This window comes from Clupea harengus, chromosome 17, assembly GCF_900700415.2.
Source record: "Clupea harengus chromosome 17, Ch_v2.0.2, whole genome shotgun sequence".
In the NCBI taxonomy this organism is placed as follows: domain Eukaryota; kingdom Metazoa; phylum Chordata; class Actinopteri; order Clupeiformes; family Clupeidae; genus Clupea; species Clupea harengus.
The window spans coordinates 7856128-7881985 of NC_045168.1; the positions used below are offsets into that span (position 1 = coordinate 7856128).

At 39.5% G+C, this 25858-nt stretch overlaps 1 pseudogene; it reads right to left on the reverse strand.

Annotated features, from left to right (window-relative positions):
- LOC105889287 lies at positions 1-25806 on the reverse strand (annotated as a pseudogene).
- Positions 25807-25858: the final 52 nt, after the last annotated feature.

The window sequence follows — 25858 nt, forward strand, 5'->3', positions numbered from 1 at the left end:
TCACTCTTCATCATGACCTTTCTGCAAGGGAAATATGAAAAAGAAAAGATATAATTTGCATGTGTCATCTGTTTTTATCAAACAAGTAATTTACTGTTCAACAAATATGTATCTTGATCAGGCCAACAGGTTATCTCTAACATCAGATAGGCTTATTTAAGTAGTCCTATGGATAATGAGTCTTTAGTGTCCTGTAGATAATGAGACTTCAGAACTTATTTTACAGATTATATAGAAATAAATCTCTGTGGCACATGATTTGACAGTGGACAAGCTGGTGTCGTAAAAACCTAATTTGGGTTTTGTAGACTTTGATGGCTTTGCTTTTCTTTGCTTACATGCTGATGACCGTGATCACTGAACATTTCAAGCAAACTCAAATACAGACAGATTCTGTTTCCGGAACATTAGCATTTTTTTCTTAACAATGCATTTTGTATGGCAGGTGCTGTGCAACTGAGGTGAACCGGTGTAATAGCTGTACACACAGCACAGGTTTATTGTTCTAATCTGGTGTGAATTGCTTGGCCGTTCTAGTGTTAACCATAGACCCATGTGCTTAGCAAGCAGATACTTGCCATGCAATATCAATGTATTTTTACCATGAAAAACATTGATTGCTGATTTTATCTTAGTGTGTGAACTTACCTTGCCACCTGCATCACAGCTCTTGGTTCTCATCTTATTGACCTGAGACTCAGCAATATAAGCTCTCTCCTCAGCCTCATCCAACTCATGCTGCAGCTAGCCGAACTTGCCCAAGTTGCTGTTGGCCAGTTCCTCCTGCAAAACAAAATTAGTCACGGAATTAGGTAACAGATCATTCTAGTATGTCTGAATGAAATTAGTGGTGAATTATGGGAAATGTACAGCCTCCTCTGCTGTTCTCTTGTAGGACTTGACCTTCATCTGCAGTTTGTCCACTAGATCCTGGAGAGGATGCAGATTCTACTTGTCTTCTTCAGTCTGTAGATGAAGAGGTTAGTACCTGTTGTATTACTGTTTATTTGTGTGATGTGAGGGAGAGATCGAGACACACCCAGACATTTTACCAGACATTATATGAAATTAAACTTACCTGGTAGGTGAGCTCCTTGATGCGTCTCTCATATTTACGGATCCCCTTGACAGAATCACTGGCCACCGTTGTTCCATCTCAGCCTCATTTTCAAGCTCCCTCACCTATGTAGACACATGAACCAAACGTAAAAAGATTTACTTTTAAAGATATCCTTACTGAAAAAGGCATAAACTCAAATCAGTAAAATAGATAGCTTCTGGATCTGTTTCTTGCCACCCTTCATGGCGATTTGCTCAGCTTCATCCAGACGGTGTTGCAGGTCCTTTGACCAGCAAGCTGGTGTTCTATGTGGGAAGACAAAAATATTCATGATAGTCTGTGTCGCATTTTAAATTAGTCAGAAGAACCACCATGTTTAGGATTTTACCTGAGAGTGCAGAAGCTGCACCCTCTCGCTAACATCCAGCAGCTCCTGTGCAGCCAGTTTCCGGACTCTCTGTCTGCTTGTAACGGTGCGGCTGCCCGTTACCGCTACGGTAATACATTCCTGGGCTAGAACAAACATAGTAGACAGCGCGGGGTACAAGCACATGGTTTATTTGCACACAAACAAAAACCATCATAGTTCACCATTATCAGGACCGCATCTGGGAGATACAACCATAAAACATACCGTGACTGAAGAGCCTTTCATTCAACACGTGGCAACCATTATACAAAACTGGACAATAGTGCAGTGCTTGCCGTGCGGTGGCATGTTGACTTCCGGATGTAGGACAGAGGAACGACCTGATGGAAAGTCGGGAGGGACCTTTGAACTTTGGGGGCATGGAACGTCAGACGTGCACATGCCAAGTTGGTGCCTGAATGAAGCTGGCCCCCTGTGTCATTCAAAATATCAAAATAGCACTGCTGTTCGTTTGTGCTGGTTTGTGCTGTAGAAATTAACGTTTGTGCTTTTAAGGGTTTTGAATAATTTAAAATAAAATTTTCTGGCCTGTGACGTCACTCAGCCCCCCGTCCACATCCAAATCTCATCAAAATAGTCTCTCCCTACCATTCTTGTATCTGTTACTACCCCACTCCTTTTGAACGTGTTCTCCCTATGTGTATGTGATTTGTGTATGTTGTGTCTGTTTGTTGCACAAGTTGTATAAGCTACTGGATGTCCTAAAATTTCCCTCAGGATTAATAAAGTATCCATCCATCCATCCATCCATCCAAGATCAAGTTACTGCTTACTACTCATTAATCTTACTAATGAGTTACTAACGTTTATAACTGGCAAAAGGGAGCCTTATTGTAAAGTGTGAAACATCACCATTTATTAATGAGTTACTACCATTTATGACTGGCAAAAGGGAGCCTTAGTGTAAAGTGTGAAATACATCACATCACGTGTTGTAAATATCTTGATTTAGGCTGACATTTGCGTCAGGGCAGTGGAAGGAGGTGTTTGTGTTTGTATTGGCAGTTACTGTAATAGTTATTTTCAAATGTAGAAATACTGCTAGTTACGTTAGATATTCTCCTGCTAGCACAGAGGAAAGCGTGGTCCATCGCTATTGTTGCTTTTGTAAGATAGAAGTAAGGTACAGTTTTGGAACTCAATGAACATGTTCATGTATTCATGTCCAATTACCACAGGAGTAACTCATTAATAAATGGTGATGTGTTTCACACTTTACAATAAGGCTGCCTTTTGCCAGTTATAAATGGTAGTATCCCGTTAATAAAGGGTGATGTGTTTCACACTTTACAATAAGGCTCCCTTTTGCCAGTTATGAATGGTAGTAACTCATTAATAAAGGGTGATGTATTTCACACTTTACAATAAGGCTCCCTTTTGCCAGTTATAAATGGTAGTAACTCATTAATAAATGGTCATTAGTAAGATTAATGAGTAATAAGCAGTAACTTGATCTTGAATGGATGGATGGATGGATACTTTATTAATCCCGAGGGAATTTTTAGGACATCCAGTAGCTTATACAACTTGTGCAACACACAGACACACCATACACAAAACACATACACATAGGGAGAACACGTTCAAAAGGAGTGGGGTGGTAACAGATACAAGAATGTTAGGGAGTTACGGTGTAGGTGTAGGTGCCCAGGAGGAAAGTGTTCTTGTGCCTGTGTGGATAGTGCAAAGAGAGAGTGCAGAATAAAGAGTACAAGTCTGTGCAAGGGGCTAGTATAGACAGTAGGTTGGTATAGTAAGATGGGGATCTTGCCAAATAGTGAGCCCGCATCGATGTATGAAAACTGTTTTATAACTCGTTTATAATGGTTTATTAATGATCTATAAAGTGTTTACAACCTAATTATAAACCATTTATAAACCTTTATAAGGGGAGCCTTTTTGTAAAGTGGTACCGAAAAGGATTGTTTGGTCTCCATTCTGGCGTGTTTGCCTGCTGCAACTGGCCATTAAACATTTGCCATTTTCTAAGAATGTCTGAGACACTGCCTCCAATTCTTTTTACATCGCCACAAGGCCAGCCCGGCTCCACTGCTCCACCAGGGACCTCAGCTCATCCAGTTCAGCCTGCAGCAGATTGTTGCGTCTCTCCACAATTGCAGTGTTCTCTTTGAGATCACCGTTAGCACGGACAGCTTCATCCAGATGAAGCTGAGAGTCCTACGATGGATACATTTTAGAAATCGCAAATGCCCATGGACATATTTGCATCTACAGTTATGACTGACGTTATATACTGCTTTTTAACCTTCAAATGCCCGTGGAGACCCTTGAGCTGCTTTTGGGTCTCTTAGTTTTTGTTTTGCTTTTTGCTGCAAGGACATTATTCATCAGAAGTCAAAAGTCTTGTGTTTTTCATGGCTCTGCAAACATATGGAAATCTACATATAATGATTAATATAGATGTGTTTTTTAGTCTTCAGGTCTAAAAATGACAATGTACATGTCTAAATAATCTATGTATACTCAAACCCCATGTGCCATAATACATATGTCCTTTCCATCTCTGTATGGCATTTATTACTAACAGTCTAAAAGCTGTGTTCAAATGAAACGTGTCAGAATACAAATTATGATCTTTAACCTTACAAAAGCTCAAATTTGGAGAGTCTGTCAATGAAATAGCAAGAAAGAATACAGTAAAAACAGATTTGTTTACCTTCCCTTCCTCAGTATCAACGGTGACTTTGTCCCCGTCTTTGCTGGTGATAGTTCCCTTCACATATTCAACCTCAGGATCCGGCACGAAGCATAAGCATAAGCATCAAAGCATTTGACTTAATGTCAAAGGGGCGAGTCTGGGCCTCCAGACGCTCCATATCTGATTTTCTCAGAAACGAAGCCGCCGCCACAAACTCCCCCATGGTTTAGTCTGTAGTCAGTGGGAAAAAATATGCCCTGTGGAGATAGAATAAATCCATAAATGACTCATTATGTAGTTAAATATACTTTAGAATCACAGTGAAATTACACATCCAGTAAAGATACTGAGCTCAGAGTTTAAGTAAGCTTAATGTTATGCTGAGTATACTGTATTACGAGTGCAGTATTGACACAAGTTTTAAAACCACCTACATGTTCACTCTCCGTATGATTACTCTGAAATGAAACAGAAAATAAAGAGATTATCTTTCAAGCCCTAAAATGTAATTGTTAATTCTTAGCATTTGAATGATAAAAGAATCGCAATGACAAGCGGCCCTCTAATACGGGCTGTGGCAGAAATAGACACATGTTGCACCCCAGTTAGGTTTGAATGGAAGGAGGTCCATAATTATTGTGTCAACTCTACAATCCATAGAAGAATATAGTTACACCAAGCTGTCCTTATTTAACCAATTGCCGATTTATTAAAAAAATCACCTGGGATGACACACGAGAAATCTGGCTACTGGATGAAAAAAATAATTACACCCATACTAGTATGTTGTATTTAGATTAAGCTGGACCGATCAGTCTTCTTTAGGATAATTAGTATGGGTACACCTAGCTATCTGTTTTTGATGCTGAAAATGTTATGAAGTTCAGCGGTATCCAATGTAAAAACAATGTAAATGCATTAAAAAACAAGTATGTTTTTTTGTTTTTGTAAAGCATCTCTGCATAGTAAGACATAGTAAGTCTGCCAGTGATCTTTATGGCATAATGCTCCATCTGAAATTCTTCCGGTGTTGTTTATGAGTGTTCTCTTGTATTCACATGTGCTTAAATGTGTGGCCTATAACAAAGCCTAGCTGGTGTCTGTGTGACCCCAGCGAAGGTTAAGGTCAGTCAGATGTCATATGATGACAAAGCATCACTTTCCCCTGTCCAGCTGACACATCATTTATTCCTTCTCACTTAAGCACAAATATAGCACCGTGAGATTCCTGCCGAGTGCCTGTCTGTGATTGAGAAGAACAGCTTGTGGCCTCCTCTTCCTCCTCTTGTTACATCAATGCTGAAGGGAGACGTCTGAAGGTTAAGCTCATGTGTGAAGTGTAGTATAGCTTATCACTTGAGGACAGAAGAATTTGATATCCTCTGAAGGGTCGGTACTTAACAAGTGTTTGACATTTTAAATGGTTTAACTCAACTCAATTAGTGACAACAGCTGAGTAACTTCTATTAGGTGGTGGTTGTCAGGATGTCCAGTAAAGGTGTAACTGAACCAAAAACATGCACAACATAGTTGCTAAATATAAGACAGGTTTAATGTGATTTACTTTGATTGATTCGTTTAATGTTTAACGTCATGAATTCCTGAATTTAAATTTGTGTAGCAAGATAGATTTGAAATATGTAGTATATGTAAGTATTGTCTGTGTGCATATCTAGCCAGATGGTGAGACCTTGTAATTGTTGGCTCTGGAGTTGTTGGCTGTGAGACAAAAAGAGAGGACAAATGTGGTGGTCTGTTGCAGTCTTTGAAGTAACTGTCTAAATGGCAATGCAGCTGTCAGCTGTCATGTTTACTGTACATTTGTTTCCCTTCCTTTGTCCTTGAGTACAAAGATAACCCTGTGAAATTCTTGCTGACTTCCACAGTGTGATTGAGAAGGACAGCTAGACATTGAATTGAAAGCAGTGCCAGCAGATGATGTTCCTTCCATAATGGTCTTGTAGCAAAAGACAACAGAGATATGGATGAGTTGCAGGGAACTGCATTAGAACTAAGTCAGTTCTTTAGAGATCCCATTTCTAAGGGGGGATAGTCGGGAGGGATCGCAAAGCATGCATCTGGAAGGTTAGAAGGTATATAAATTGTTGTACCTTACCATACAATACCTCTCGCATGCATGTGCCATATTGAACAGAGTTTGAACAGAATTGTATGTGTGCTTGTGCGATAAACTTGTTTTACTATCTATGGCGAGATACAGCATCACATCGTTTACCTAAATTAAGAGGTTTCCAAGATTGGCATCTGAAATTGGACAAGGGTTTGGAGTTTTTTGTGACAACATCTTATATACATGTGGTTGTTCCCATGAGCAACAGTCTGGTGTCATGTCAAGGACAGTCTTTGTAACAATAAGGAACTTATTTGAGTATTCTCATCTGTTTTTTGGGGAGGTGTAAAATACTACGGGTGTGATGATAACCGTGTTTGTGGCATGGGTTTATTGATATGAACCCTCCCCCAGTTCATGAAAGTGTGGTGTAAGAGAATACAGCACCATGTCATCCTAGCCCCTGATAAATGGCTTATATAGTGTAGTGTAGCATGTTTTTCATGTCACTTGTCATTTAGTTGTTGGTAAATTTTTCTATTTGGTTCTATCAGGAGTCTTTAAATGTTTTCTGTGTGAAGTGGGTATGTGCTTGAATGTACCACGGATTGAATGACTGATCTGGGAAGGCATTTTCACTTTCAAGTCTTTCTATGTTGACAGCCATTGCTAGCTCTCTTATGTCCTTTTATTTGTACGAGATTCTTGCCATGTTTTTGTTCTTGTTTTATTTTAAGAGATTATGGTAATGTAAACATGTCTTCTAACAACACTTAGTGGTGAGGTTGTAACATGATACTTTGCCAACCTTCCACAGTCTATTATTACAAATGATTACTGTTTTGTAGGTAAATCTATATCCAAATCTTCCTTTGTATTTTTATTTTTAATTATGTTACCACTTTTGGATGATATGGATCATTTGTGCTGCAGTTGCTGAACAAAGAGCTTTTTGGATATTAAAGTAGGTAAGCATTGGTCTTTTTGTTAAATTTCAGTAAACTATAGTTATTTTATTGCGTTACTGGCAAACAAATGTTTTGTTGTTGTTATATTTTCAAATGAATATACAGTACCTACCTCTGTTTGATTGCAAACAAAAGTATTTTACCGTTCGTTAGCACGTTGGTCAGCAGAAGTGTGAGCTGTGAATTGTGAATGGGTGTGTGTCATTGTGCTACTTAAGCATATACATATGCACATGGTTTAGCAGTAGTCTATTATTCAGTAAAATATTATGTCTGTAGTCAGACCATCATTTAATTTTTTGGACATTTATGGTCATTTATTTTATCACATGTTTATCTGTATTAGATGTGTATTCTGTAGAACAGTGTTTCCCAAACTTTTTTTCTGGGGACCCATATTTTAAAAGTTGAAAGCCTTCGTGACCCTTGCCAATAGACATTATTCGTAAATCACAAAATAAAGGTGGATTTGACCATTATTGAACATTAATGAGGATATTTTATTGTTATTTTATTTTATAAATTATATTTTATTGTTATTTCAGAACTTGTAGGCCTACTGCCATTGTTAATAAGCTATCTCAGACTGAGTGATCACTTCTCCCTGAACAATTATTACTAAGTTTTAAATAATGAAAAGTAATGCAATTGAACCAGCAATATTAAAATAAGGTATCCAATAAGTGCCTATTTGGACATTAAATGTAGGCTATTGAAGAAAAAAAAAACAACATATAGCCCATTTTTTCTTCTTTTCAACATTCAATTGAACCAGCAATATTGGAACACCATATGAAAAAATTACAAATTATACAAAACTTAACATTTCAACATTGCTAATGGGATAGGTGGGCCCATAGATATATATAAAGGCTAGATGTCTCGTCCAACGGAGTCGAACGTCCGCACATGGCGGCCATCTTGCCCCAGGCAGCTCGCTCACCCATACCATTGTGTTGGTAGTGGTATGTACTTTTTAAATAACCATAACTTGCTCAATTTTCAACGGATTTACAAATGGTTTGGTTTCTTACGAACGTTATTAACGTGGTTATAATTCGGGATGCTTTTGGGATATTTTTAAGAAAATAACATAATTATTCATAAGTATGCAGTGTCATAACTACATCTCTGACGTTTATAACAAACCAACCCGTTTAAAAATCGGTTGAAAATTGAACAAGTTATGGTTATTTAAAAAGTACATAGCTACCACTACCAACACAATGTTATAGGTGAGCGAGCTGCCTGGGGCAAGATGGCCGCCATGTGCGGACGTTCGACTCCGTTGGCTGGCAACGCGGACGAGACATCTAGCCTTTATATATATCTATGGGTGGGCCTGTCTGCGTTTTTCTAGCGCGTTCCAGTCCGGGGTGCAGGAGGAGAGCACAACGCATATCAGGCGCAGCATTCAGTCTGTTTCTGTGCTTTGTCTTCATTTTTGTGAGCACAGAAAATCACAATACACATACAGTATATGTAGTAGTGAAAGGAATATGCATAGAAATACTGGCCCTACTGAGCAGTGTTAATTTCGTTGACGAAAACTATGACGAAAAATATTCGTTAACGACCTTTTTCCCGTGACTAAGACGAGACTAAGACGTGACGAAAACGGATCTTTATAAATAAAAACTATGACTAAATCTATTTTAACTTTCGTTGACGAGACGAGACGAGACGAAAATGTTGGTGGTTGACTAAGTCACAATTGTTTTTTTTTTCTAAACTTGTATGCACATCATTGGTTGAATGTTGCCCGGTCCTGTATCTATCCCTCCTCCACTCCCTGAGATGGCCAGACATGCAAGTGACGCCCTATGGCTTAACGTTATGATGGCTGAAGTTCAAGCACTCGGTACTGGAAGACAAATAAGAATAGATATCCGGACAGTCTTAAATTATAACTTGACAGAAAATAAAACACAATGCACCGCAATAACCGGAGATAAACCGTGTGGCTTCAAAATAGATGGGAAGAACACAACAAGAGGCACCTGAAAGCGCACAAGACAACCCTGCCATTTATGCCAAGGTAAATTAGCTAGTAACTGTCAATGATAATTAGCTAATGTTAACTAGTTATTCGAATATATTAGCCAACGTTAAGTTAACTTCAAAGGGGCAGTCGAGTGTATAGGTTGTGTCAGCTTGGATAACTAGCTAGTCATTTTCGATTGAAACCTCCCGTTTGGCTTGGCAAATGAGTTCCAAAACTTTTAGCTAGCTAACGTTGGCTAACTATGAGGTAGCATAGCTAAGTTATACTAGCTATCGATAACTAGCTAGTAAACACATTGCAGAATGGACTATAGGACAGGCCACGCATGACATTAATCAAGAAAAAATAAATGAATATGTGATTGGTTTACATATCCTTGTCTATTTATGCAATTGTTATTAGCACTACTTTCAACTCTCAAACTATCCGTCTAGCTAAATACTGTATGTTGGTTATCAGATTGCACAGCAATTCATATGGAGGATATGTGGTTGATTTAACTAAGGCCAGGTAGGCATAGTAGTTGTATTGTGTTATCAGATCATTTGAATCTTCAAAATCTAGACTTGATATTCTCTTATATTTTAATGATAATACTGTTAATTAAGTATTGCCTTAAAATTATTATTTACATTGAATTCATTGGAATTCAGCTGTAGGCATAGGAGATCTGTATCTTAGAGACTAATTGCATCCACAGTTTACGTACTGCAAGCTTGACTATTATGCAGTTGTAGACACAACACAAGGGGTCCCCGGGCCTGAGAAGGGATGGAAAGGAGTTTAATGTGACTATAAGATGGACTTAATTTTTTGTTTAATGTGACTAAAACTAGACTAAAATGTAATGAGACTTCGTCGACTAAAACTAGACTAAAATGTTCTGAGTTTTCGTCGACGAAAACTAGACTAAAACTAAGCAGGATAAAAATGACTAAAAGTGACTAAAACTAATATGCATTTTCGTCTAAAGACTAAGACTAAGACTAAATCTAAAATAGCTGCCAAAATTAACACTGCTACTGAGGACAGGATATTCTGACGAAATGCTTATCCAGAATGATACGGTCACAGATCCATAGCGTCTTTGCAGAGTGCGATTGCACATGAGCTGCTACAACTCGGTTTCTTCTGAAGGACTAAGCTGCAACTCAAGCAAAGACTCAGGACTCTCAAATTCGAAGGGATTTTGGATCCACCTTTTATCATTCTGAATGACATAACTCTCTGAAAATAGCGATCAAAGTTCTCAATAAGCGCAGCGAGATGAGTTTGAATAAGCGCAGAGAGGTGTTTCACTTGTGTGGCAACATCATGTTCTTCTACGTGCTGCAACACAGTGGGACGCATGTAGTGACTTGGGTCTGGCCTTCTGAGTCGTGCAAGCCACAGCTTCAATGACTTTTGGAAAGCCTGAACATTTTTCCAATTAAGGAAAACATTGTCGTGCCGTCCCTGTAATTTTAAATTCAGTTCGTTGAGGGATGAAAAGATATCAGCCAGATAAGACCAATTGAGAAGCCAATCATCAGTGAGTAATTCGGCAAGAGCGGACTTTTTTCTGGATAAGGAACGCATGAATTTCATGTCTAAGTTCACAGAATCTGGTCAAAACTCTGCCTTTGGACAAGCAGCGCACTTCAGTGTGAAACAGTAAGTGCGTGTGTTCTGCTCCCATGTCAGTGCACAGTTGATCAAACAGCCGGTTGTTAAGTGCGCTGGCCTTAATGAAGTTTACAACGCGAATAACTTAGCTCAGTGTTTTGTCGAAAATACCCAAATTAAACAAAAATAACACTAGTCAGATTAACGTTTGCTTGTCAAAACATAATGTGGCAAAGTCATTCGTACAGAAATTAGACCGGTAGGCTATATGTAAAAGCAGGAGGAAAGCATATTATTATCTCGAAAACCAACGCGGTGAGTGGAACGAAGTGGGAGTGTCCGATAATTGACGCAGGCGAAAACGTACTCATGTAACGTGTCACCGTAAACATTATTAGAAATACGTTTTCTTGCGGTGTTAAACGAGTCGTACAAGTTAAAAAGGACAAATATCTCTTTAGAAAAACGTTAGTTTGGGTAAGCTTATACATAACGTTAATCTATAAATAGACTTAGCATATCGATTTTTTTTAACAAACTGGCGACAAGGCGACCCAAAAAAAATCTCTTGCGACCCCGTCTTTGGGAAACAATGCTGTAGAACATAGACGTTATACATGTATACTTTGCCAACTCTTCACAGCCTTTGAAGAACCCACCCTCCGGTTCTGAAGCCCAGTCCAAACTCCTCCCCCATAGCTCCAGGTCTGTGCTTAACTTTGAGAGCTGAGATTTCTAAATCTATCCTCTATTTAAACATCGAAGTGAAGCACTCTTTTCACTTAATTATTTTGATGTTGTAATGTTTTCACCCTAGGGGGATGTTTGCTTGATGAAGACGGAAGATGAAGTTCATTTAAATTGTTCAGGTGAACTAATAGACATATCTATTGTCTACTTTCTTGTGTACCCTTTTTCTGTATCTCATTCACATGATATTTCCCCTGTAGTACTAGTGGAGAATAATTGTTGTGCAGTAGAAGGTGATTCATTCAGTAGATACACAGAAGTCATTATGGACACAGTGTTTTACATAGTTGAGTGTTTCTCAACCTCTAGCATTATTTTTCTGGATATGTAAAGAAGTGAGGTCCTTCAGTGCCAGGTTTTACAATACTCAGTTTTAAGGTAATCTTTTGTGCACCCGATGCTGTCAATGTGACTAAAGAATATTATGGGTTATGTTGAATGTAACAATTTCTCTGTGATTGTCAAAGGTTTTTGGCCAATTTTTGTTCATCCTTGCCCACCAACAATAAATTCCCACACAGATATGCTGACTGGCCTTCATCAAAATGCTAAAAATGTTCCTGGCCACAGTTAAATTATTAGCAACATGAACATAAAATATTTTTACATTTTTTTAAAATAAGCTTCTGTTGGCTCATTATCGACTTCCTTTTATAGTTGATTGATTGGTAAAATTGATTGAGCAAAAATTAATTATTTGATTTCATTAATGACTCATCAAGTGCTAGTAGTCAGTAAAATATGACAACCAGAGTGATAGTTTTGACACGCATTTTATTAAATGTACTGTAACACAGCACAGCTTAAAGGACAACTATCTGACTGTAAGACAGACATGCTCTTAGGAAAGGTCCAAATCAGAACTTCACTCTTCATCATGACCTTTCTGCAAAGGAAATATGAAAAAGAAAATATATGTTTTGCATGTATAATCAGTTTTGATCAAACAAGTAATTTACTTTTCAACAAATATGTATCTTGATCAGGCAAACAGGTTATCAAGGTGAGTTGCTGCCCACTAGTTTTGGTTGTGATTGGCTGAAAAGCTGCTGGTAGCAAGAACATGAATCTGTGATTTTTCTTGTCAGATAATAGGCTATACCTCAGGTTAGAGTGGGAGCTTTAGCATTAATGGCCGAGGGGTCATCATTGATTAATTAAAGATTTTTTTGCCATCTATATCATCAGATAGGCTTATTTAAGTACCGTAATTTCCGGACTATTGAGCGCACCTGAATATAAGCCTCACCCACTGAATTTTTAAAATATAATTATTTTTAACATAAATAAGCCGCACATGTCTATAAGCCGCAGGTGCAGCCAGTTACGATAAGTGCACTGTTGCTTTAAGAGAGCACAGTTGCAAGAGTCAATCAGAAGCTAGAACGTTAGATTGAAGACAGTGAGATAGAAGAAAGACGCTAAGTTTGAAACCAATGAGCTAAAGAACTTGAAAAGACTGGATTTGTATTGTTGTAAACTGTTTTGAGTTGTGTTCTGTCTACGCCGGTAGACTGTGGTTATTTTGACATTAGTTAAGTTATTGAGATACTGAGAAATCGCGTGGAGCTAAGCATCCATGCGGCTGCATCCATGCTAGCATCCTAGCTCCACAAAGCCACCGTAAACACAAAGCCACCGTATACAGTCACAGGTATCATAATCCATAAATTAGCCGCGTCGTTGTTTAAGCCGCGAGGTTCAAAGCGTGGGAAAAAAGTAGCGGCTTATAGTCCGGAAATTACGGTAGTCCTATATATAATGAGACTTTAATGTCCAATAGATAATGAGACTTCAGAACTGATTTTACAGTTTATATAGAAATAATTCTCTGTGGCACATCATTTGACAGTGGACAAGCTGGTGTCGTAAAAACCTAATTTGAGACTTTGATGGCTTTACTTTGCTTATATGCTGATGGCCATGATCAATGAACATTTACATGCAAACTCAAAACAGACAGACTCTGTTTCCGGAACATTAGCATCTTTTCTTAAAAATACACTTTGTATGACAGATGCTGTGCAACTGAGGTGAACCGGTATAATAGCTCTGCACACAGCACAAGTTTATTGTTATAGGTGGTGTGAATTGCTTGGCTGTTCTAGTGTTAACCATAGACCCATGTGCTTAGTATGCAGATACTTGCCATGCAATATAAATGGATTTTTTCAATGAAATACATTGATAGTGGATTTTATGTTAGTGTGTGAACTTACCTTGCCACCTGCATCACGGCTCTTGGCTCTCATCTTGTTGACCTGAGACTCAGCAATATCAGCTCTCTCCTCAGCCTCATCCAACTCATGCTGCAGCTTGCGGAACTTGCCCAAATTAGTGTTGGCCTGTTCCTCCTGAAAAACGTAATTAGTCACGGAATTAAGTAACAGATCACTCTAGTATGTCTGAATGAAATTAGTGGTGAATTATGGGAAACTTACAGCCTCCTCTGATGTTCTCTTGTAGGACTTGACCTTCATCTGCAGTTTGTCCACTAGATCCTGGAGACGATGCAGATTCTTCTTATCTTCTTCAGTCTGTAAAGGAAGAGGTTACTACACGTTGTATTACTGTTTATTTGTGTGATGTGAGGGAGAGATCGAGACACACCCACACATTTTTCCAGAAATTATATGAAATTAAACTTACCTGATAGGTGAGCTCCTTGATGCGTCTCTCATATTTACGGATCCCCTTGACAGAATCACTGGACTTCCGTTGCTCTATCTCAACCTCATTTTCAAGCTCCTTCACCTAGATAGACACATGAACCAAACGTCAAAACTATATTTTGAAAAGATATCCTTACTGAACAAGGCATAAACTCAAATGAGTAAAATAGAGCAATCACCCTGGACTCTAGCTTCTGGATCTGCTTCTTGCCACCCTTCATGGCGATTTGCTCAGCTTCATCCAGACGGTGCTGCAGGTCCTTAATGGTCTGATCCATGTTCTTCTTCATGCGCTCCAGGTGAGCACTGGTGTCCTGCTCCTTCTTCAGCTCCTCTGCCATCATGGCAGCATCAGTGATGGCCTTCTTGGCTTTTTCCTCAGCATTCCTGCACTCCTGCACAGCCTCCTCCACTTCAGTCTGCAGCTGGGATGTATCAGCCTCTAGCTTCTTCTTCTGGTTCAGCAGGCTGGTGTTCTATGTGGGAAGACAAAAATGTTCATGATGGTCTATGTCGCATTATGAATTAGTAAAAAAAAAAACACCATGTTTAGGATTTTACCTGAGAATGCAGAAGCTGCACCCTCTCGCTGACGTCCAGCAGCTCCTGTTCAGCCAGTTTCCGGCCTCTCTCAGTCTGCTCCACCAGGGACCTCAGCTCATCCAGTTCAGCCTGCAGCAGAGTGTTCCGTCTCTCTACAATGGCAGTGTTCTCTTTGAGATCATCGTTAGCACGGAGAGCTTCATCCAGATGAAGCTGAGAGTCCTACGATGGATACATTTTAGAAATCGTCAATGCACAATATTTGCATTTACAGTTATGACCGAAGTTATATACTGCTTTTTAACCTTCAGATGCCCGTGGAGACCCTTTGAAAAATGGGAATATTCATATTTACATTTAGTCATTTAGCAGACGCTTTTATCCAAAGCGACTTACATATGTGCGACTTACAATGTATACACATTTTTTACATTTTTACACTGATGGCACACTGCACATCAGGAGCAATTAGGGGTTCAGTGTCTTGCTCAAGGACGCTTCGACAGGGAATCGAACTAGCAACCTTCTGATTACTAAACGACTTCTCTACCTACTGTACCACTGTCGCCCTCATATGGAGTAAACTAAAAGATCTATCCATTCACAGTTTTATAATTGTATTGTTGTTTAACCTTCAGATGCCCGTGGAGACCCCTGAGCTGCTTCTGGGCCTCAGCTGCCTGCCTGTTGGCCTGGCTGAGCTGGATCTCCATCTCATTGAGGTCTCCCTCCATCTTCTTCTTCAGCCTGAGAGCCTCATTCCTGCTGCGAGTCTCAGACTCCAGGGAGCTCTGCAGGGTATCCACCAATCTCTGCTGGTTCCTCTTTGCCTGCTCCATCTCCTCATCCTTCTCAGCCAGTTTACGTTCCATTTCAGCTTTGACCTGGTTGAACTCCAGCTGAGCTCTCAGGATCTTACCCTCCTCATGTTCAAGTGAGGCCTGTTGAAATATATAAGCACATTCTTATACACATAGAACATTCCTTAGCATTTCTAAGAAACAGTCCCAGTCTAACTGACAACATACCTCTGCCTCCTCTAAAGCAGTTTGAATGTCTGCCTTTTCTTGCTCAAGCAGCTTTCTGACCTTTTCAAGTTCATGAATGCTCTTGCCACTCTCACCAAGTTGCTCAGTGAGATCAGATATTTCCTCTATGGGGTAAACAAAACTGTGTTCACATACAAAAATATGTTTAAATACATCACTGTTCATACAAATGGCAGTGATTTCTTGTCTTTACAGACCTTGGAGGTTTTTGTTCTCCCTCTTCATGGTCTCCAGGTGATCTAGAGATTCCTCATAGGAGTTCTTGAGTTTGAAGAGCTCAGTGCTGAGAGATCTGGCCTCTTTCTGGGAGCTCTCCAGCTCAGTCTGAGACTCCTCATACTTTTGCTTCCACTCCGCTAGGACCTGAACAAATTGAAATATGAAACATGATTTTTTCCCCCTGCGATATTACATGAAGTGTCGGAAGTTAAATCCTCGTTAGGAGAAATAACCTTGTCAAAGTTTCTTTGCTTCTTGTCCAGAACAGCAGCAGCAGCATTGGATCTCTCCACATCTACCATGAGATCTTCAATCTCATTTTGCAGTCTATGCTTAGTTTTCTCCAGGGAGGAGCATTTAGCATTAATAGCCTCCACAGCTTCCTCTGCATCTTGCAGACGCTGAGCCAGCTTTTTCCTGAGTAACAATAGATTTAAAGTGTGGATTATGATGGTAATAGCCATGTTTAGTCTTTGATATTAAACAGTTCATACAGCATCAGGTCAAAGGGCCTTACTTGGCATCTTCCAGCTCCTCAGTCCTCTGGATAGCATCAGTCTCGTACTTGGTTCTCCACTGAGCCACCTCAGAGTTGGCCTTGGAGAGACTGCGCTGCAGCTCAGCCTTGGCCTCCTGCTCCTCCTCAAACTGCTCCCTTAGGAGGTCAGCATCATGGCGAGCAGACTGCACTGCATGGGCTAGAGCATTCTTAGCCTGGGGTAAAATTATTATAGAAGTAGCCAATTATAGTCAATTATTTTAAGAGTAGAAATGAATACATTATAATTTAACTTACATTACACTTTTTTTACATGTAATAGTATGTAGGACAAAACAAATTCTAAACACCTTGACTTCTTCCTCCAGTTGTCTTTTAAGGTCTTCAATCTGTTGAGTGTAGGATTGCTTGCTTCTAGTTAGCTGAGAGACAAGAGAACCCTTCTCTTCTAGTTGTCGGGAAAACTCCCCTGTTTGAGACATGATTGTTAGTCAAGATAGATTGTCTTGAGAGTGTTATTGTTTAAACATGGTATGTCAGTGTAACTGTTATGTACCATTTTCAGTTTGTAGCTTAGCTTTCTGCATAGAAAAATCATTGATGCTGCGCTGGGCTTCCTCATACTTTGTCCTATATTCACTCATGTGATCCTCCAAGGTCCTGCACATTTTCTCCAAGTTTCCCTGAAAAAAGAAAATTATTCATGGAAAAAAAAAGAATCAAAAGGTATCTGGACTCTTGATATGTAAACAGTTTTGTTCATGAAAGTTTTCATACTTTACCTTAGCTTTGGCAACCTGCTCCATGTTGGAGACAACATCATCCAGCTCCAGACGGAGTTCACTCTTCTCCTTCTCAAGCTTTTGTTTCACTCTCTGAAGGTTGTCAATCTGCTCGCCGAGGTCAGCTACACTGTCTGCCTGCTTCTTCCTCAGTGTGGCAGAGGTGGCCTCATGCTGCAGAGTGGACTCTTCAAGGTCTCTGCGCAGCTTCTGTAGCTCAGCCTCCCTCTTCTTGTTCATCTCAATCTGGACAGTAGTGGCACCTCCAGCCTCCTCCAGCCTCTCACTGATCTCCTCCAGCTCTCTGGACAAGTCTGCCCGCTGCTTCTCCACTTTGGCCCTGGCAGCTCTCTCAGCCTCCAGCTCCTCTTCTAGCTCCTCAATTCGGGCCTTTATCAAGAAAACATGAACTCAGATGAATTTTCCTATTGTATTCTCAGTTTTTCTACTAATTGTTTCCTCTGTACCTGAAGTTCCTTCAGTTTCTTTTGGAGCTGTGTTGCCATAGCTTGCTCATCTTCAATCTTGCTGGTAAGCTGGCTCATTTCAAAGTCTTTCCTGTGGTAAAAAAATATATATATTTCATCGTCTTTAGAGTAAACATAATAGTTTGCTTATTGGGATATTTATTGGGACGATGAAAATTGAAAATATGTCTTATGTGTGATCCAGAAAACATACTTTTTCAGCCTTTCCTCTAGCTGCTGTTTATCATTTTCCAAATCCATCACACTCTCCTGTGTCAACTTTAAGTCACCCTCAAGCTTCCTTTTAGCTCTCTCCAGATCCATCCTTATCTTTTTTTCCTGTTCCAGGGAGCCCTCAAGCTGAAAAACGGTAGGAAAGAAATTGTTTTTCATTTTTCAGACACCATCGCAATACACAAAGATTTGAATAATGTGATAACTGGACACACACATCATCAACTTGCTGCTCCAGCTTGGCTTTGGCCTTAGTCAGATTGTTGACTTTGTCCTCCTCACTCTGAAGGTCATCCAGCGTTTGCTGATGAGCCTCCTGGAGAGCTTTCTTCTCCTTGGTCAGTTTGGCAATGATTTCATCAAGAGCTGACATCTCCTCAGTCAGGTTTTTAACCTAAATGGAAAAAAAGTGATGAAAACATTTTAGCATAAAAAGTTCCCTTAACATCACCCTTCACCTATTTCAGATGCACTGACCTTATTCTCAGTGGCATGTTTCTCTTTCTCCACTTTAGCCAGTGTTAGCTCAAGATCATCAATGTCCTTCTTGAGCTCAGAGCATTCATCCTCCAACTTCCTCTTCTTAGCAGTCAGCTCTGCATTCATCTCTTCCTCATCTTCCAGTCTCTCAGTCAGCTCTTTGCTTTTGGCCTCAAGCTGGATCTTGCTCTTGATCAGACCCTCACAACGTTCCTCAGCATCACAAAGATTATCTTGTTCCTGTGAAGAGTAATTGATTGCTGTACGTAGGTGAAAATGGCCATGGCAACTTAATACTCATTTAACAAATATTTCCTTTGTCTGTGTGTCAAATTAATGTATCGTTTGCTTTGTTATAAACACCGAATAAAGCTTTACTCACAGTCTGAACTGAAAGTTGCAGGTCATTCTTCTCTTGGAGAACAGAAACCATTTTCTCCTCCAGCTCTTTTCTACGAGTCTCAGATTTAGCATAGGCCTCCTTTAGTTTCAGGAATTCTTCCTTCATGTTGGCCATCTCTTTCTCGGATTCAGCTGATTTCAACAGGGGCTTGATCTTGAAGTACAACCTCATCCAGGGCCAATTCTTGACACCCATGAATGCACGGACATTCCACTGAATCACGAGCAGTGAATCCCTTAAAATTTGGAAGGGAAAGAATGTCATATTGTGTGTGCAACAAACAGGAGTTTGTAGAAGAATAGGGTTGAGTTATTGTCATTATATGGCCACTTTTCCTCAGCAAGAAATGTGATAGGCATGTTTTAGTGATTACAGTGACTCCTGTGTAAGGTTTAGCACATTCACGTTCACATTCAAGTTTACAATCGGCTCAACCTTTGTACCCATATACTGTATTTATAATAGTGTGTGAGTATGACTTGAGCTTCAGCAATTTCAGCAATTCTTTGTTCACATGAATCACATTATTTCTTTTTGCTCTCAGAGATTTTGTACAATAAGACTGGAAGGAAAGGCCATTTAGCCGAAAAAGAAATATCAAATTCTTAAAATAACAGAAAAGGGCTGTACTGCATTGTAAAGAAATGTGTTAGAAGATGATTACTAGTGTTTCCTTGCTGTGTGACAGGCCAAAGGGAGTTGATCTTAAATCTTATAAATTGCAAATATTTTCTCCAAATTAAATCCCAAAATCACACAATGATAATGAAAGAGTTATGACAATTACATTTATTTCATTAAAACAAACTTCAGGGCCCGTATTGACAAAGCATTTGATCTTACCTTTGAGAGTACTCCTAAGTCACACTAAAAGTGAGAGTTCTCTACAAAACTCATATTCCTAAAACTGGCTGACGTCTACTCTCATGCATGAGCTAGCTTTCAATGACCTTGGTGATTGACTGATGAGTGACAGGTCTGTGCCGGTGAGTAAGCATGCGCTTTAGGGCCTACTGCAAAGAAAGATCAATGCATAAATAATGACAGGCTACGGGAAAAGGTAATAACGTAATATGCTACCCAAACCCAGTATCTTCTAGGAGTTGGTCTTAGTGAGTTAGGAGTCCTACTATCAGCACTAAGTGGCATTGTGAAGTACTCTCAGTCAGAAAAAGTCCCAAGTTGAGACTGACATGGCCATTATTATTTGGAATTTCTCCTATATCGACAAGTTAGGAGCTTCTTTTAGCTTCAAAGTGCTTTGTGACTACGGACCCATGCCATTCTATGGAAATTTCCATTTGTTTGCCCCTTTAACAAACTGTATGGTGTCAGCTAACTTAATGATACAGTATGTTCCTTGAGCATTTATTCCTATTTGAGCCATCAGTTAGGCAATATTTCCAAATAATATATTCCAAAAATCATCGAGGTTTTTGTCCCCACTATCATGTATATACAGCTTGGGTCATATTTTTTCCAATGTTTGCAATAATGTATACTTGCAGTAATATATAGAAAAACAACATATGTAGAATTCCCCCCCCCCATATTTTCTGATATTTTCCAGAAGTGGAGATTTCGGTAAAATGACCCTCCCATTTAATTAGTAAACCAATATACCTGCGTTCAACAATCTTCTGGAATTCAATTCTTGCCAGAAGACCACGAGATCTTGATTGGATACCAGTCATGATGAGAGCGAGACGGTCGTCTCTCATCTCCTCAAGGGTACCCAGGAGACCGGCTTTGAAGAACACCTTAAAATCAACAGTTTAGGCGTTTAGAATTTCATTAAGCTTAACAAAACGTGCTTATTTAATATTGGAGGTGTGTATAGGAACATTATATACTGAAGCACCTTAGTGTGTCCAAATCTGTACTGCTCATGGTCAATATCTAGAGATCCCAGGAGTTTTTCTGCTCCTTTCTTGCTGTCAATGAACTGTCCCTCAGGGATAGCAGCAGGATTCAGGATACGATATCTGAAAAATAGTAAAATGTTCTGTTTGATATGTCCTCTTAGTGTTATCATATAGTCAGGAGAAACAATTAACAGATTGTACCTCTGTTTGAAGTCTGGATACTGGATCCTGTTGGGGAAGCCCTTTCTGCAGATCCTGATGCCTTCCAGCACACCGTTACAGCGCAGCTGGTGCATGACCAAAGGATTCTCCATGGCCCCAGGAGTCTTGGTCTCATTGGGGATGATGCAGCGCACAAAGTGGGGGTGAGTCGACCTCAAGTTGGTCATCAGCTTGTTCAGGTTCTCCTGTTGTAAGATATTATGTATTTGCTTTATGAGTCATCAGCAGTATGAGTGTCATTTTCAGGGGTTTAGAACTATGATAATAAAACGGTAATCACTGAGCCTGTGTACAATGCATAATGAACAGAAACATCATACATGAACTAGTAAGTCATACTGACCCTATGGAGAGCGGACACAGTCTGGAAGGAAGAACCTTTCTTCTTCTTACCACCTTCCTTGCCCTTTGCACCACCCTCTGCAACATAAGTATACATTTCCGTGAATGTAAAAAGTATAGATAATCCTAATTGAATACAGACTCCAGCTTGGGGTTGAGGTTTGATTAGATTCCTGATGACCCTAATTTATTTGTGGACTGAAATTATTCAAATTCTGGATAATGCAAACCCTTGGGTGTACTCCAGTTTTTAACTTTTGCCAATGTTCTTTTTTTTTGTATTTGGCAGTTGTGTTGTTGATTTGATATGGATTGGTTCCTCAGTCCTGATTCTACATCAAAATAATAAAAGTCTTGTTTTATGTAATGGATAAATATCCTACCAGAATCAGTCCCAGCATAGCCAACGAAAAGGGCTCCCAGCAGCTTCATGGATGACTTTTGATACAGTCCCACAACTGTCTCATTGAGGGGATCCTTGTTTTTCACCAGCCAGTTGGCAATGTTATAATCAACAGTTCCAGCATAGTGAACCAGGGAGAAATGGGACTCTGGTTTCCCTTTGATAACCCTGGGTTTTTGGAAGTTGTTTGATTTCCCCAAGTGGTTGTCATAAAGCTTGGCTTTAAATGTAGCATCACTGGCCTTGGGGAACATGCACTCCTCTTCAAGGATGGACATGATCCCCATGGGCTGTAGTATAAACAGACATAAGAAATATCAGATTATTGTTGGTGTGTTTTTCTCTTAATAAATCTAGGTCTGAAGTCACATTCATGCTCCATAGTAGCACATTGTAAGTTAGTTTTGAAACTAAATTGTTTTTTTAACTACACTAGGGAAGGAACTGTAACCAGATTTTAAAATTGGTTAAAAATGACATTTTCACAATAATATCAATTATACATTGCAAACAGACATACAAATACACACCTTTTCGATGAGGTCAATGCAGGCCTGCAAGTCCATGCCGAAGTCAATGAACGTCCACTCAATGCCCTCCTTCTTGTACTCCTCTTGCTCCAGCACAAACATGTGGTGGTTGAAGAACTGCTGCAGCTTCTCATTAGTGAAGTTGATGCACAGTTGCTCAAAGGTATTTAACTATAAAAGAGATAGATTTGTTGTTGGCTTTTTATAGCATCAGGTTTCTTTTTTAACTATATGTTTGTTTTGTCGTACAAACTCACATCAAAGATCTCAAATCCAGCAATATCCAGCACACCAATGAAGTACTGGCGAGCTTGTCTAGTGTCCAATTGGCTGTTGATTCTCACTACCATCCAGTTGAACATCTTCTCATATATTGACTTGGACAGGGCTCCAATGGCATAGTACACCTTCGAAATGAGGGATTAATAATGAAAACGTACCTAATACATATATTCAATATACTTATATTTACACTTGATTGACAAGAGGACAAAAATCTGACAAAACTTGCATCTCTCCCACCTGTTGGACACTCTGTCCCTTGGTGACCCACTCATTTCCTACTTTGACCCTTGGGTTACATAAGGCCTTGATGACTTCAGCAGAGTTCAAGTTCATCAGATAAGAAGCCTTGTCTATATCTGTTTTAAGAAACACATACTATATTTAGGGGAAGCTATCGATCTAAACCTTCAATAGGAGTAGTTATGTCATGATGTTTAGTAGCTAAAAAAACAATCTTTGTCACAACCTTGGTTATTATTCAGTGTGGTCAGGTAATATTGACTGTCAAGATGCAAAAGCCTGTGGTGCTTTTCATCATAATGAAGCAGTGTTTGGATAACATACCCTCAGTGCCATCAGCCTCTGCCTGCTCCTCTCTCTGCTTCGTCTTGAACTTCAAGTTGCCATAGTGCATGACGGAACCAACCAGCTTGTAAATGCTCATCTTCTCTTCTGCAGTGAAGCCCAGCACATCAAAAGCATCCTGTAACGTAAATAATATAATATTATGGTCAAATTACACTCACTAGCTGTGTATATAACTATATGTAACCCAACAGCCTAGAAAAGCGCTATATAAGTTTAAAGTGTTATTATTATTATTAACATAGTAATACTGCAAAAGGACAGGGACATTGCAGGGCTCCTACAGCTGAAAACAGATCAGAACCAAATAGAGCAATTCTCCAATGTGTTTCTATCCAGCGGTCTTTCAGAAGACTAACTTAAAGACAACATCAGCTTTACTCACATCAGTAGCCATCAGCTCATCACCATCATCAATGGATGCTACTGTGGTCTGTCCTTGGGAGATGAAAGCATAGTCGTAGGGGTTGGTTGTGATGAGCAGCATCTCTAAAATGGAAGAATATGGTTCTCATCAGTTTCTTCCTCAGTAAGGGTCATGTGGTAATGTTATGTTAAAGTTTTTGGAATTCTAACCCAGCAGTTCTGGTTTCCTCTGGGAGAGGATCTGGTAGAAGATGTGATAATCTCTCTCAGCCTTGAGCTGGAAAGTCACCCGAGACTTCTCCAGGAGATCTGCCAAATGATGAGGAAATAAATGTTTTTCAGCATTTCGGGAATAATAGATTTGATTTGATGTTTTTGAATTGAAGTTCACTCACATGTCTCAATGTCAGCAGATGCCAGTTTGCCGCTTGCAGCGAAGTGGATTCTGATGAATTTACCCTGACAAAAACATGGAAATCATTTTTTTAGGATTTTATTTCCATTTCTTGAATGATGTTTATCAATCCAAAGTTATACTTACAAATCTAGAGGAGTTGTCATTTCTGATGGTCTTTGCATTACCAAAGGCCTCCAGAGCAGGGTTACACTGGATGATTTGATCCTCCAGGGATCCCTGAAGAGAAACACCTATCAGTGTCACTGCCATTATGATTATGGGGAATTTGCATTAAACACAGAAGAGGCACTGTCTCAAATCAACAACCTTTTTGTCATTCGGATCCTTCTTGCCTCCACCTACAGCAGCAATGCTGGCAAAGTACTGAATGACTCTCTTGGTGTTCACAGTTTTCCCCGCACCAGATTCTCCACTTAAAGGCAAGGAATTTGGTTTTTATGCTATTATTTTGTACCAGCACTTTAGTCAGAAATAGAAACAGCATTACTATAGTGTACTTACGTGATCAGGCAGGACTGATTCTCCCTGTCTAAACAAACAAAACATACAAATTCATTTAATTTCATTGTTTTTTTTATATATCTTTTTATTTTTGTGTTTTTTAACTGATGTCTGTATACAACACTCAGATTTGATTTGAATATATGAAGACTTTTTTTACCTGACAACATGTATTGGTAGGCATTGTCAGAGATGGAGAAGATGTGAGGAGGAGCTTCAGTCCTCTTCTTGCCTCTGTAAGCAACAACAACTTCCTGGTTGTACACTGGCAGCCACTTGTAGGGATTGACAGTGACACAGAACAACCCAGAGTAGGTCTGTACAAAGAGACATGAGATTAATAAAGGTTTTTTGTACATATCTGACATCTCGTGAGAACCTAAGACACACTAGAACTCACGTAGATCATCCAGGCTGCATAACGCTCTTTGAGGTTAAACAGCACAGCAGGTTCGTGCAGGAAGGTGAACATCGCCATGTCCTCAATTTTATCGAACTTTGGCGGGTTCTGGGGGTGGACGTCTACATCTTTCACAGTGACAGTCTTTGAGAAGGAGTGAATATGTCAGCCATACTTAAATATAGATGTATTTTTTAGTCTTTAGGTCTAAAGATGACAATGTATGTGTCTAAATAATCTATGTATACTCAAACCCCATGTGCCATAATACATCTGTCCTTTCTATCTCTGTATGGCATTTTTTACTAACAGACTGAAAGCTGTGTTCAAAGGAAATGTCAGAATACGGATTATGATCTTTAACCTTACAAAAGCTAAAATTTGGAGAGTCTGACTATGAAATAGCAAGACCCTTGAAATATTACGGTAAAACGGATTTGTCTACCTTCCCAAACTCAGTATCAACGGTGACTTTGTCCCCGTCTCTGCTGGTGATCATTCCCTTCACATATTCAACCTCAGGATCTGCCACGAAGCATGCCTTCTTAATGTCAAAGGGGCGAGTCTGGGCCTCCAGACGGTCCATATCTGATTTTCTCAGAAACGAAGCCGCTGGCCCAAACTCTGCCATAAGCGCGTCACCCATGGTTCAGTCCTTGATCATGTTAATTAGATAGATTAAAAAGATTAGATTGTCAGAATATAAAAATCACATCATAGACAAGCAAGCACAGCTATTTTCCAAAAATATCTCAAGCCCGGCAACTGGATACTGGACAGCATGACTTTTGAAGTGTGTAAATATGACCAACCGCAACTAATCATTAGTCAGATAGTTCACTGTAAAATGGCATAATTCAAGACTTAAGTAAAGTTAATGGAGATAGAACAAGCCCAGTTCAAGTCAGATCAACCACAGAAAGACACAGAGTATATCCATAAATGACTAATTATGTAGTTAAATATATTTTTGAATCATAGTCAAATTGCACATCCAGTGAAGATGCTGAGCTCAGAGTTTAAGTAAGCTGTTATGCTGAGTATA